A 12,657-nucleotide genomic window follows, 5' to 3' on the forward strand; every position below is an offset into this window, starting at 1 on the left:
CTCCTGACAACACCAATTTGATCCTGAGAGAATGTTGGGCTCCTAAGACATTTCCAGTTGGAAGTTTGTCTTCTTGGCACAAAATGGCCTATTGGGCAAAGAACTGCCCTTGGCTCAACTGCTGACAATACAAGTGCTGTCCTTCTGGACAAGCGGGACACAAGGAAAAGTGACTTCTGAACTCTGCCAAGACAGGGTAAGATGGTCTTTCAGAATTCCTGCTTCTGAAAATGGTCTGTCAAGATACTCTAGGCCTGTAGCCAATTTGAATGAACCAACAATGCTGAGAAACATTAGGTGACTGTCCAGGCTGCCAGCTGTCTTGGTCTACTCTTGCAAGATTCCCCAAACATGCTTGCAGCCATCTTCCATTTCTCAGGTACCATTATATTCCTTCTCAGGTCTTTGATGGGAATGAAGACTAGCAGTTATAGTTACAACTTTATATATATATATATATATATATATATACATATATATATATATATATATATATATATATATATATAATCTTAGAACATATTAAGTATTAGATTTAGGTTCTTTAGTATAGACACCTTTTGGAATGATCTTTGTAACATGCCATTTACCTATGCTCTAGACTTCTCTAAATTTTAGAATGTGTTTCTTGCTTAATATTTTTCGCATTGGTTGTAGTTCCAACTTATCTAGGTCATTAACCCTCTTTACTTCTGTACAATATTTGATAACCATTCCTTGTATATAGTCTTGTATTAGGTTAGAACCTTCTTATTAAGACAAAAGAGGGAGATGTAGTGGGTAGCCATTCCAACCTTTATCTGGAAGTTCCAACTCTCATTGAGGTTTTGGTAACTGTCACGCCTACAAGGCAGGGACAAGAGAGGACCCTAAAGACCCGAGATCTGGATGTGCTGTCTTTGTTGGTTCCTGGACCCTGGACACTGGAGGTAGAATGAGCAGAGTTTTCCAGAGAACACCACCGGACTGCGACATACATTTCTCAGACCCTGTAACCCACCTATCCCTTCACTTGTAAGTTACACCACTAAATAAACCTCCCTTTTAACTATGTGCAGTGGCCTTAATAATTTCACCAATGCAAGTCCATAGCCAACATTAAAAAATAGTAGGCTGATATCTTTATCACCAGTGTTTGATTTTAACTTTAATTATTTTCAAATTGAAAAAGAAAACATTAGTACAAAATATACACAACTGTTTTGGTTATTAAAATGAAAAGTGATAGTTAAGAGAGTAATCCCCTATCACTTTGAGAAAGAATGGACAAAATATTACCAAATAAATTCATAAGCATGTAGGAATGCTTTTTCAGTCAGTAAATGTAGGACTACATTATGCTCCAACCACATCTCTCATGGAACCTTCTGAAAATACATAAGTAAGTGTAGATAACAGAGACTTGTCTGCCAATATTTATTTCATTGTTATTCAATTTTTTTAGATATGGAAGCACCCTTGATGCCTGTCCACAGATGAAAGAATAAATAAAACCAGCTAAAATTTTGTAATTTTACTTTTATATGAAGATTCATGACTGCTGTTTGCAATGCATTCTTAGAATTTTGAAAGTTTTTTATCATGAATTACCATACATAAATATATACCCAGTGATTTTTAACTATACCGTGTACATGGATTTTAAAAAGGTTTAAATAAATAGATTCTATGTAATTCCTAAATGACTGAAACAAATTACGAAGTTTTACAAATAAGATTATTGGATCTAGACTTCTCTAGACATAATAGAGGAAAGCCACATAGGATTTATTTATATATAATGGAGTTGTCTTTGGTCTGCAAGAATTAAATGCTGTCATTAGTAGGAATTGGGGATGAATTAGGATGTCATCATGTTACCTAAACAGACGGTCTGTGGTAATTCAGACTTTTCAGACTCTAGATATAAGTGTGTGTGTGTGTGTGTGTGTGTGTGTGTGTGTGTGTGTGTGTATTTATGTGAATGATTGTGAGTTTATATGTGCATATGTGTGTACATGCATGAAAACAACCAGAGTAGGAGAGGAATTATTTGAGAATTTAAGGGCTTAAGTAACTAGGGATTGGGAACCATGTGAAGTTAGGATAAAGAAAATATCACTCTTGTCTCATTAATTCAATATGCTCAAACAAATCATGAAGTCAGAAGAAAACTTTACATTGAGGAATGGAATGAATAGTAAGATGAGCAACTGATGTGGGTGAGAGGAGAGAAATACCAAAAAGAGACACGCTACACATATGGGAATTGCCTGAATAAAGTTCCTTATGCTGTATATTAATTTAAAAAATTAAAAATAAAAAATAATAATTATACCAAACAGAACAAAACTGGATACAATGCTAAAAATGGACAAGTGGAATTTTTATTTTCATGCTCCATAAAATGTGAATTTTCTGTCTTCCTATGAAAGAGTCTTTTTGTCACATTGTTCTATTCACACATCTTAGGCCCCAGGATAATTCATCACAACACCAGATGTCATACAATACTTAAATATTTATTATTAAATTGAAAATAAGTTGCACATGAGAACACTAGCCCTATGTGCCTCATCTCAGATACAAAATAGGACACATCATCAACCACAGTAAAGACTTATCCTACTTTTTTTCTCTCTTCACTGTAGACCAAATCCACTGAAATAGTCTCATCAGCCCACACTCAACTGAACACTCTCACACTGACTGGCAGGGCAGGTTCTAGAATGCAAACAATATCAGAGGTCTAGAAAATGTTATAAGTACAATTTTCACATTAAACACAGGGTCACTTCCCATTTTCTATTTGCTTATAAGATGCTCAAAACAGACTTCTTCACAACCACTACTGGGCTGTAAAATGAGCAAAAACAACATAGGAAATCAAAGATAAAACAAAAGAAATGGGTCAACACAAGGAATTGAACTATTAGAACTGAGGCATGGGGATGGAGATGATGTTTTAGAAATCAAATATTTACTTCATCTTCTCTTTACTAATGATTAGTTTGGAGGATCAGTTAGAGATCTTATTTAGTATTTGAAATATAGGACAGAAGATTTCTTTGGAATTTGTTAAATATTTAAAAACAGCGTTATTGTTATGTAAGTGTAACAGTGCCTTTATGATGAGCTGGATAGGTATAGAACAGTAAGCTTCAGGAAATTTTGGAATTTTGCCTGATTATTTGTTCTCAACACAGTGGAAGCACAGGATTTGGTTAGATATTCTGTAACTGTTGCTGGTGTAGCATAGGTCGCACACTGCATGCTGTGTGGAACTCAATTACTCTAAAAATGGAGCTGTTTTTCCTTGACAGGGATATCATAATACAATTCCAGGTGAGTAACAGGGGATGATGTCTTTGTGGGTCCTTCCTAAATCATTATGGCAGGTCTCAATGTGAAACATCTGCAAAATCTACTGACATAATTTTTGAAGGCATTAAAACAAACATTGTTTAAACAGTCCTGGGATCATATTTTCCCAAAATGTCATCATCTGAAGATCCTTAATTTTCACAACTATGAGTGTTTTCATGAAACTAGCTGAACCCCCTCATATATATTAATCAACCAAATTTAATTACATGAACATCAGATGCAGAGCCCCAGGGAAGAGAGTGTCCAAGATTCCTACAGCACGGGGGAGGATCCATCTGGAAAAAAAGGAATCATGACTCATAAGTAAACTCTCCTTTGGCTACAGAGAAAAAGCAGGTGGGAATATATATGTGCCTATTAATGTGCTAATTTTAATAGCACTTCACAAAAAATACTGACCAGGCTTCTAGTAGGACAAAGATGTTCACTTTGATTTTTCTGTTCTTGCTCCTGAACATTCCACTTCTTGTGTCCAGTATCATTCATCCCAGATGCTTTTGGAGAATGAAGCAGAATAATGACAAGGATGGAGATTTGTTGACAGGTTGTATCTTCTTCCTTTTAAGAGTGCAGTGGCCTATGGAGAAAGACTATTTCAACCACATTCTTAATACTCAGTAAGTTCCTTTATATTTTCTATGTAAATGACATAATGAGTACTTTATTGGGGGTAGGATTATGAGAGTCAGAACAATGCTTTGAGTATTTGGCCTGATACCCAATCTGAAAACTAATAAATAACCTCAAGTTCTTTTAGAGACTCAGTGCTATTTTTCTACTTTTAATTTGTCCAGAGAGTGTTCTATTATTCCCCGAGTTATTCTACTGCTTAAAAAGCTAGAAGCTGAGTGAAGGACTCTTTATCTTGTGCCATCACATATAGCCCTCCTCTTCACAGTTTCCACAGCACAGTAGCTGGTGGTGTCTTATTGAAGGAAACCCCACACTATTCAAAGAGTGTCATTCTATATGTGTGTAACTAAATGACTGTCAAATAGAGTCTGTAATAACCCTTTGATCAGTATGTCACTCCTAATGCATGTACTGGGACAACTAATATTTGCAGCAACCCTAGCTCCAGAGACTTTTTGCATGTATATTCAGTTACACTCTCAGATGCTCTGCATGTGGTCACATGTGCCTTCTAAAGCTTCATCAAGAATGAGGTAGGAGACCTGCCCACTGTAAACTTCAGATGTGTTTCTGTTTCTCCATACTTCACTTATATATGTATATAACTATTGGACTTTGATTTCAAAGTCTAGTTATTCACTGTCTCTATAGAGCAAAGAAAGAATGTGTGGACTCTAAAAGATAAAATTGCATTCTTTGAAGTGTAAAGCTGTCAATAACATGGTGACTACTTACTCTCTTTGTCACTTCCCTGAGAAAGAGCTGTGGGATGTGATACTTGGCAACACTTGAGAAGCCACCTACCAGTTCATCTTTGCCATTGTTTAAAAAGAATGTGTCTCTTCACTTTACGTCTTAGCTTTTTTTCTCTGACACTTATATCACACTAACCTCATATGTTTCTCTTTCTGTAATTTTATTAATGCTAGCTACGTATTTTACCAATTTGTGCACAATACACACTTTGATTTTGTGTATTGCTGATAGTTGTTTTCCAACATAACTCTTTAGTCCAGTAGGCTACTCTAACTGTTCAAGGCATTCATGTTTCTTAATGTTTAGTATGGAGAAGTTAGTGTTTGAGATTCATAAGTTATAATCTCAAGTTCCTGTTAACTGTTGCTGAAAATTTCAATGACATTTTCCCATGTGGTAACAAAGAATATTCTAAAATGTTTTTAATCCAAAATGTATATATAAATATATTTATACATAAAGATACCATACTGGTACAATTTCTATGTGGAAAACAGATTGTGTTTAACTCTGAGAGAATCATTCAGAATGAATGAGTATATTTGTTTGAGTTTGATTTTTATTGGTCAGATGATACAAAATGAGTAAGAAGACATGGAAGTTATTATTTTTCCCAAAAATATAATCATAAAATGCAATTGTTCTACTCCTACTAACTGGTTAACAATTTTTGTTTTCAAAATTCATTAATATTTCCCATACAGCATACACTTTATTTATTCTTTTATTTTACAAACATGTAATACTGGCACTAACAATTTTCACTGCTATTTCTAGATGTCCCTAGTTCTCAATACAATGCTAATTTTTTGTATTTGTAACTGAAACATATATAAACGGTTCTCTCAATAAGAAAATTTATGTTTGATAGATATGCTTACTATATTTACATTGAACATACTTCTCTAAACATAATATAAGTGAACAATACTGGGCACATGCACTTAATCTCTCCATTTAGGAAAGAGCAGGGTTATTTCTGTGAATTTGAGGCCAGTCCATTTTACAGCCAAATGTCATTCAAAACTATGGAATCCATGGCTTTTTTATGGCCTCAAGAAGTGTTTCTCATGTCCACACACACAGAAACATATATTTACCAAATACACTCTGGTATTTAAATTTACTTAAAAATAAATCTTCTGAAAAAACATTTTGGCCTCCAACAGATAAACCAGAAAGAAAAAAAATAAGATCAGGATGGACATGAGGGAGTATGTTAACTATGTTGTCCCCTATTTACAATTAATTATAAGTATAAGAGCCCAATGTTAACCCAGAAACACTACTGAGCCTTTACCAGTCATGCTTTGAATGCTTTATCCAACCCAGTTTGTCTCCTTAAAAGTACCAGAAACTTTGCTCAAACATTACATGTATGTTTCATCGTGTTCAATAATTTTAAAATGAATTCATATTCAGGTTTACTGTTTGGTCAAGGGTGTGCCCATGTATTTACCTTCAGAGCAAGCACTCAAAAACTAAAGCTGGACAGCCCTCTCGGTGAAAAATGCAAAGGCTTATCTTGTTTATGGGAGATGCATTCTCATGAACTTTTAATGCTTTTGCAAGCTTCCACCTTCCTATTTCACCCCAACCTCACAACACAGCAGATTTGTTTCAATCATAGTAGATAGTTTGGAATACTATCCAATACAAGATGATCGTCATTCTGACTACAAAAGATCTTCTGTAGATGTTTGTCCAAAATAAACACTAATCGACTTGGGCTGGCCATTTCAGAAAATCTAGTCATTGCTATAAGTCTCTAATGCCAAGGGAATTAAGTGGAGGAAACAATTTATCAATGAAAATCAGTGATTATGTTACCAAGCACCTGAATATCCTCACTCCATCCTAATACTGAAAACATACCAGTCCTTAGTCATTAATGCTCTCCATGTTGAGAAAATGAGTGTTCATTTATTAATTCTCAACTATGTTCTAATCAGTGTAGGAGATGGTTTTCCCAAGTGTCCTTAGCTGATTCTGCTCCCACTCTAAGCTCTGGGGACCTCACTTCGATCGTTCTATAAGGATGGAAAGTTTTTCTAGGTATAGTGGTATGGGTTGACTTCTGTGCTCTCTTAGCATCTGCAGTACAACTGACCACATCATTCTGCTTTTTATAGCCTCCATTGAAAAGTCAGATGACAAAAGTTCAGTCTTTGGGGCACGAGATATTTTCATAAAATCGGTACAAGGTCAGACTTCCACAATCATGGCAGTAGTTAAGGAGACCCATCAAGCTGGAGCTCTGCATTTGGCATTGGGCCTGAAGCTTTTGCAGGATGTTGGGCTGGTCCTCAGTCAAGACGGGCATGAGGGAAGGAGAGCCTCAGCTGTTGTTGCTTATATACTTACACTTTTGTGTCTAGGCATCTGAATTTGTGGTAATTAAAGGCCTAGATGCTTATTTAAAAGTTCTTCTTATTTGTATATGTGTTTGGTTCCTTTGATTCTGTTTTCTCTTTTGTCTTCTGGCTAGTGTGGCCTGAGGTTCTTCAAGGCATCTCCACACGACTTATGGGAAAAACTTCTGGTGGCCACACTGGCTTCTGTTCCAGTAGGGGGACTCTCCCCAAGTTGGGCATGGACATTTTGTTTGTTTGTTTGTTTGTTTGTTTGTTTGTTTTTTAAGCTGAAGACCGAACCCAAAACCTTGTGCTTGCTAGGCAAGCGCTCTACCACTGAACTAAATCCCCAACTCTGGGCATGGACATTTTGATGCAGAGGTGATTGAGATTGTGGATATGGTGTGGGTTGGGTCACCAAAATGTGGGATAGTAAAGAGGATGACCACTAACATGGACTATTTACAGTCTTCCGTGTTCTCTTGTTGAGTAGATAATCACCCACAGTGTTGTGGACCTGGGGTACTATGGTCTTGAGTGTTGGGGATGGTCAATAGCATTTTGTGGACAGGGACAGTGGGGGAGAATCAAGGATGACCTACCTGGAATTCTGGGAGTCATTGTGGTCCTTGGTAGAGCTGGGAGAATCTGACCCAGTTGTGCCTGCAATATTGTAGAAAAGAGATTGTAAAAGTGGGTATAGTGTGGGCTGGCATTAAGAGAATGAAAGACCTGGGGGGTTCACCATGTAAGTGTCCTATATAGATTGTTGTTGGCAGGCATGTTAAAAGGTAGTGACCTATTAATAAGTGTAGGGTTGTGTTGAATCAATGACTTGCTTAGTCACTGGTACTTTATCTGTGGTGAATAGTCATTTGTTCAACTGCTCATGAAAGGTTCACACAATGTTCAAAACACATGTGGCAACAATAAAACTTTTCTAAGGAGTCAATTAGCATAAATTGAGTAAATTTTCAAAGTAAATGTATTCAGATGCTTCTTACAGTGCTTCCCAAGTTGCGCTATGTGCCTGTATTGTAGCCTTTATTATAAACCCACATCAAGTGTAATTTGCATCACATGTTCCATCAAACCATGCATGCTATTTGACTAACTGCATATCCTCACCTTTCCCTCCACTCCACCAACCCCAATCTCACAATCTTTTCCCTAGCTCAGCAGCATGCTACCTGATGTGGACTCATTTCTCTACCTCTGACACTATAGCTAGTGGAACACAGAAATCTTCCCCTTCTAACTTCCCTCCTACCACTCATTGCATTAACACAGTCCCAAATTCCAGGAGACATTTCCTGGATACTCACAGCCCACTCCAGCCAGGGAAAAATAAAAGCTATCTGCAAATGGTTACCTTTCCTTCAGCTCCACAGAAAATACAATGCCATGTCATAAACCCAGGTCTGTAGCTGACTACTTGCTTCATCTAGTCACATCAACTTCTCCAGTGGCTCACAAAGATCTTCTCCTTTTCCATTCTCTATACTTTTTAATCCCAGTCATGCAACCTGAACAACTATACCTATGAAACACCCAGTACACTGTGGCCAAAGAAGCTGACTGGCTATCTAATCCTACAGCTAGGGGAACCTTCATGGTACCTACTTAAGCCCCTTGCTTGTGGGTGATAATTATGTAGCTGAGTCTGTTTGTAGCCCTTGCAGTGGGACCAAGATCTGTCCCTGGTACATGAGATGAATTTGTAACATATACCCTATGGTGGGATTAATCACTCAGCCTTGATGCAGGGAGGAAGAACATTGTCTTGCCTCAACTTGGTTTGCCATGCATTGTTGACTCCCATCGGAGGCCTTACCATTTCTGAGGAGTAGATAGGGTGGAAGAAAGAAGATGTGGAGAGGGAACAGAATGAATGTAGGGAGAGGCAATTGTGGATGGTAAAAAACAAATAATTTGTTAAAAAGAAATTGGAGAGGGATATACATTTTCTCCACTCTTCTTGAAATTTGTCCTTAATCTTAGCAAGTACAAGAAGAAATGGTAAACATTAAATACAGAAATAAAGGAAGAAATATGTCCACTGGTACCACACAACTTTAAACCCAGCATTCAGGAGGCAGGAGAGGCAGATCTCTGTGTCATCTCTGTTAACCTACTCTATATAGGTAGTTGAGGTATACCAGCAATACATTGTGAGTGAGTCCCTGTTTCAAGAAAACTACAACAAAAAGGAATATTTCTACGTAATCATATTGTATAGAAAGATAGAGGCCATGTGATTTTGATTCAGAACTCAATTCTGAACAAAGGATGCAATGTGAGTATGCAACAATCAACAGTTGTCTAAACCAGAATATAGATCACTATCACCAGGTTTTGGTTATACATAGTTTTTGTATTATAAACTAAAAGAAATCCTTTAATTAACTTAAACTATCTAACTTTTATTCCAGTTTCCCAAATACTTGCAGCCTTTGTAAGGCACTTTGACCTCAGGAAACATTCCACCTAAAGCTCTGTACATACCAACCTGGCACTTCTTCACCACAAATGCTCTGCATTTTTAGCTGTTTTTTCTTTGCACTCTGTTTGTCATGCTTTGCAGTGCTATTTATTGGAGCTCATGTTTGCTGTCAGAGGTTTGAAGAAATATTTCCCATGTTTCCAACATTCATTTATCCTAGCTCACTGTACTCTTCCCATGTTTAAACACTGGCCATAAGCAAACTGAGGAGGAAGGGTTGACTAGAATCATGGATTAAAATAAAAAGAAGACAATGTAGAAATCTAGAGACTGCAACAAAACTCAGAAGGAACACTGATCACTGGTTTGCTCTGCTTGATCTCTCAAATAGCCCTGAATAGAGACAGCACTGCCCACAGTGAACTGGGCACGCCTACAACAATTACCCATCAATAAAATGCATAAATAATATTACAGCAGGCTAGTTCTTGGAGAGAAATATTTTAGTTAGGGTTTTCTCTAATTTTTCAATGGGCTTTCTGTCTAGGTGATGAAAATTAACTAGAAAAATCAGTTTGTACTCTGTGGTGTTTGCCCACAGCAAACAACCCTTTTTTATTCCTAAATTCCTAAGATTGGGAAGCTGCTCAACTTTACATCAAATTGTTTTCATACATTTGCTTGTTGGGTATTTTAAAACATACTATTTAATGTGGTCACTCATTTGGTGTATGTAAAATAAGCTTATCAATGGTTCAACATTATATAGTTATGGAACGAGTAGGTCAAAGTCCTGATAGCAGCATATGTCTGATTTTCCTCAGATGCCACCCTCTGTGTGCAGTGCTGATTGTGGTCCTGGATTCAGAAAATTCTTGCAGGAGGGAATTGCAGCCTGCTGTTTTGATTGTACCCCCTGCCCAGAAAATGAAGTTTCTAATGAGACAAGTAAGTGTTTGCTGCTGAGATAAATACTTCACATAGATCATCTTCTCCCAAACACACTGGGATGATCAAAGGTTCTAAAAGAGCACTGCACAAATAAAGAATATCACTTTCCCAAGTTAGTTTTTATAGGACTATTAATATTAACAATGTCACTTTAAGTAACATGTTATGTCATGACATACATCTTTGACTCATTGAACATCCATTGTATGTGACCTTTTCTCAAAGAAACATTTGATAATCAAACTATAAAATGAGGGAATTCTGCACTATGTCTTAACTAGTGACAAATCCTCTTTGGAAATACATGTAGATTAGATTCTAGTCATGAATCTTTAATATTTTTTTCTATTTCCATGTCTGTATGAGTGCTTACATAAATTTATAGGTACCATGTACATGAAGTAAATCAATGGAGAAAATACTAGTGTATCAGATCCATTGAACACTTTTATGTAGGTACTAGAAACCCAATCTAAGTCCTTTGTAAGATTAATGAAGAATGAAAATATTCACTTGTAATATTATAAGAAACTGTCAAGTATGATAAAAAAGATTTCAAACAATATCCAGAGAGCCCTATTTTCAAAGGTTCAGTGTGATTTGAAATATAGGTAATTGTGGATAAATATTGGCACATAATGTAAAAGTATTGAGTCCTATAGTCAATTTGTTTATATACAGCACACAGTTAATAAATGTCAAAAAGTAGGATATTAAAATGGTTTTGTATGAAAGCAATTAGCCACAGTTATTCAAATGGTGTTGTCACCTACACAGCCCATGTTAGTTAAATGATTATTTGTTTAGAGTTGGTTACAGAAAAATGGCAGACACATAGGCTTTCTCTTCTATTGCCTGTCATCCTTTATAATGAAAGAAATTAAAGGACATTTATGGCCATTAAGATAATTCAGAAATCAAATCCCTTGCTAATAAAACTGCTGATGAATTAATCCCTAGGAACCATATAGTAGGAAGAGGTTTTCAACACCTAGAGGTCATGTTCTGATCTCTATGCACTCACACATACAGCATACTACAATTTAATTATACAAACTGTAATGAAATTTGTTTAAATACAAAATTATATAAGAGTAAAGGGTATTTATAACAATAAATACAGCAACAATTAACCAAAAATATTTCTATCATTTCTTTAATTATGGTTATTTATGTGGTTTTGTGTACACAATTGCAGGTGCACATGAGAAGCAACCAAGGTCCCTGTAGTTAGAATTATATCCAGTTTGAGAAAGCCAAGATGGGTTCTTGGAACTGAATAGAGTTCTTCTGCAAGAGCAGTACATTTTCCTCACAACTGTGACCACATTCCATTCCACTAAACAAATTAACTAAATACACGCGTCCATATATGCATTGTTCTAGATAAAAAGTCTTGAAATCAAGAAGCACATCATCAATTATCCAATGATTCAAAGCAAGTGTAGCCTCATTTCATAAACTTTCCTTGGTGGAGATCACAATTAATGATGGGGTACTATTCCTCACAACAAATCTTCGGTGCTATCACTCTTGCTTGAATTTTCTTTATTTTATTGTGTTCATGGTATTGTATCAATATCTAACTCACACTCGAGTACACTAAAATAATCTGACACTCACATAGATGGAAATTAGTGAAGGAGGAAAGTGCTTGTCTATTCCCAAAGATGATGGAATCAAGAGGTAGCTCATTTAAATGATAAGTATATACAGAGGTTTCTACCTTCAGTATAGGGTTACTGCATCTTATGAACAAGACTCAGGGAAAAGCTTTCCTAATGCCAGATTGGGATACAACTGAGGACATATTCATTTGATTTATTTAATTTTTGCATTTTAAAACATAAAAATTATATTTATGTAACATTGTTTTCTAATTCTCATCCTCCTATTTTCCTCATATAAACACAACCACTCTCATATTTGAGCTCTGTTGTTATTTTTACATGTAGACACACATATACATAAATACACACACACACACAACTTACTGATCCTGAAGGGACTTTAGTGAGGCTGATTATGGAAAATATGGCCATTCCCCCATTCCCTTTGCCTTGCTAAAATCCATTAGATTCCTGTGATAGTTTGAATTAAATTGGTCCCATCAGAGGGTATAGTCTTGGAGAAAGTGTAGTCTTATTGGAGGAA

The 12,657-nt window shown here is 36.2% G+C and overlaps 1 pseudogene; it reads left to right on the top strand.

Annotated features, from left to right (window-relative positions):
- Positions 1-3,786: 3,786 nt before the first annotated feature.
- LOC114687591 overlaps positions 3,787-12,657 on the top strand; it is a 46,412-nt pseudogene continuing 37,541 nt past the window's right edge.

The sequence above is a fragment of the Peromyscus leucopus genome, chromosome 1, assembly GCF_004664715.2.
Source record: "Peromyscus leucopus breed LL Stock chromosome 1, UCI_PerLeu_2.1, whole genome shotgun sequence".
NCBI classification, from domain to species: Eukaryota; Metazoa; Chordata; class Mammalia; order Rodentia; family Cricetidae; genus Peromyscus; species Peromyscus leucopus.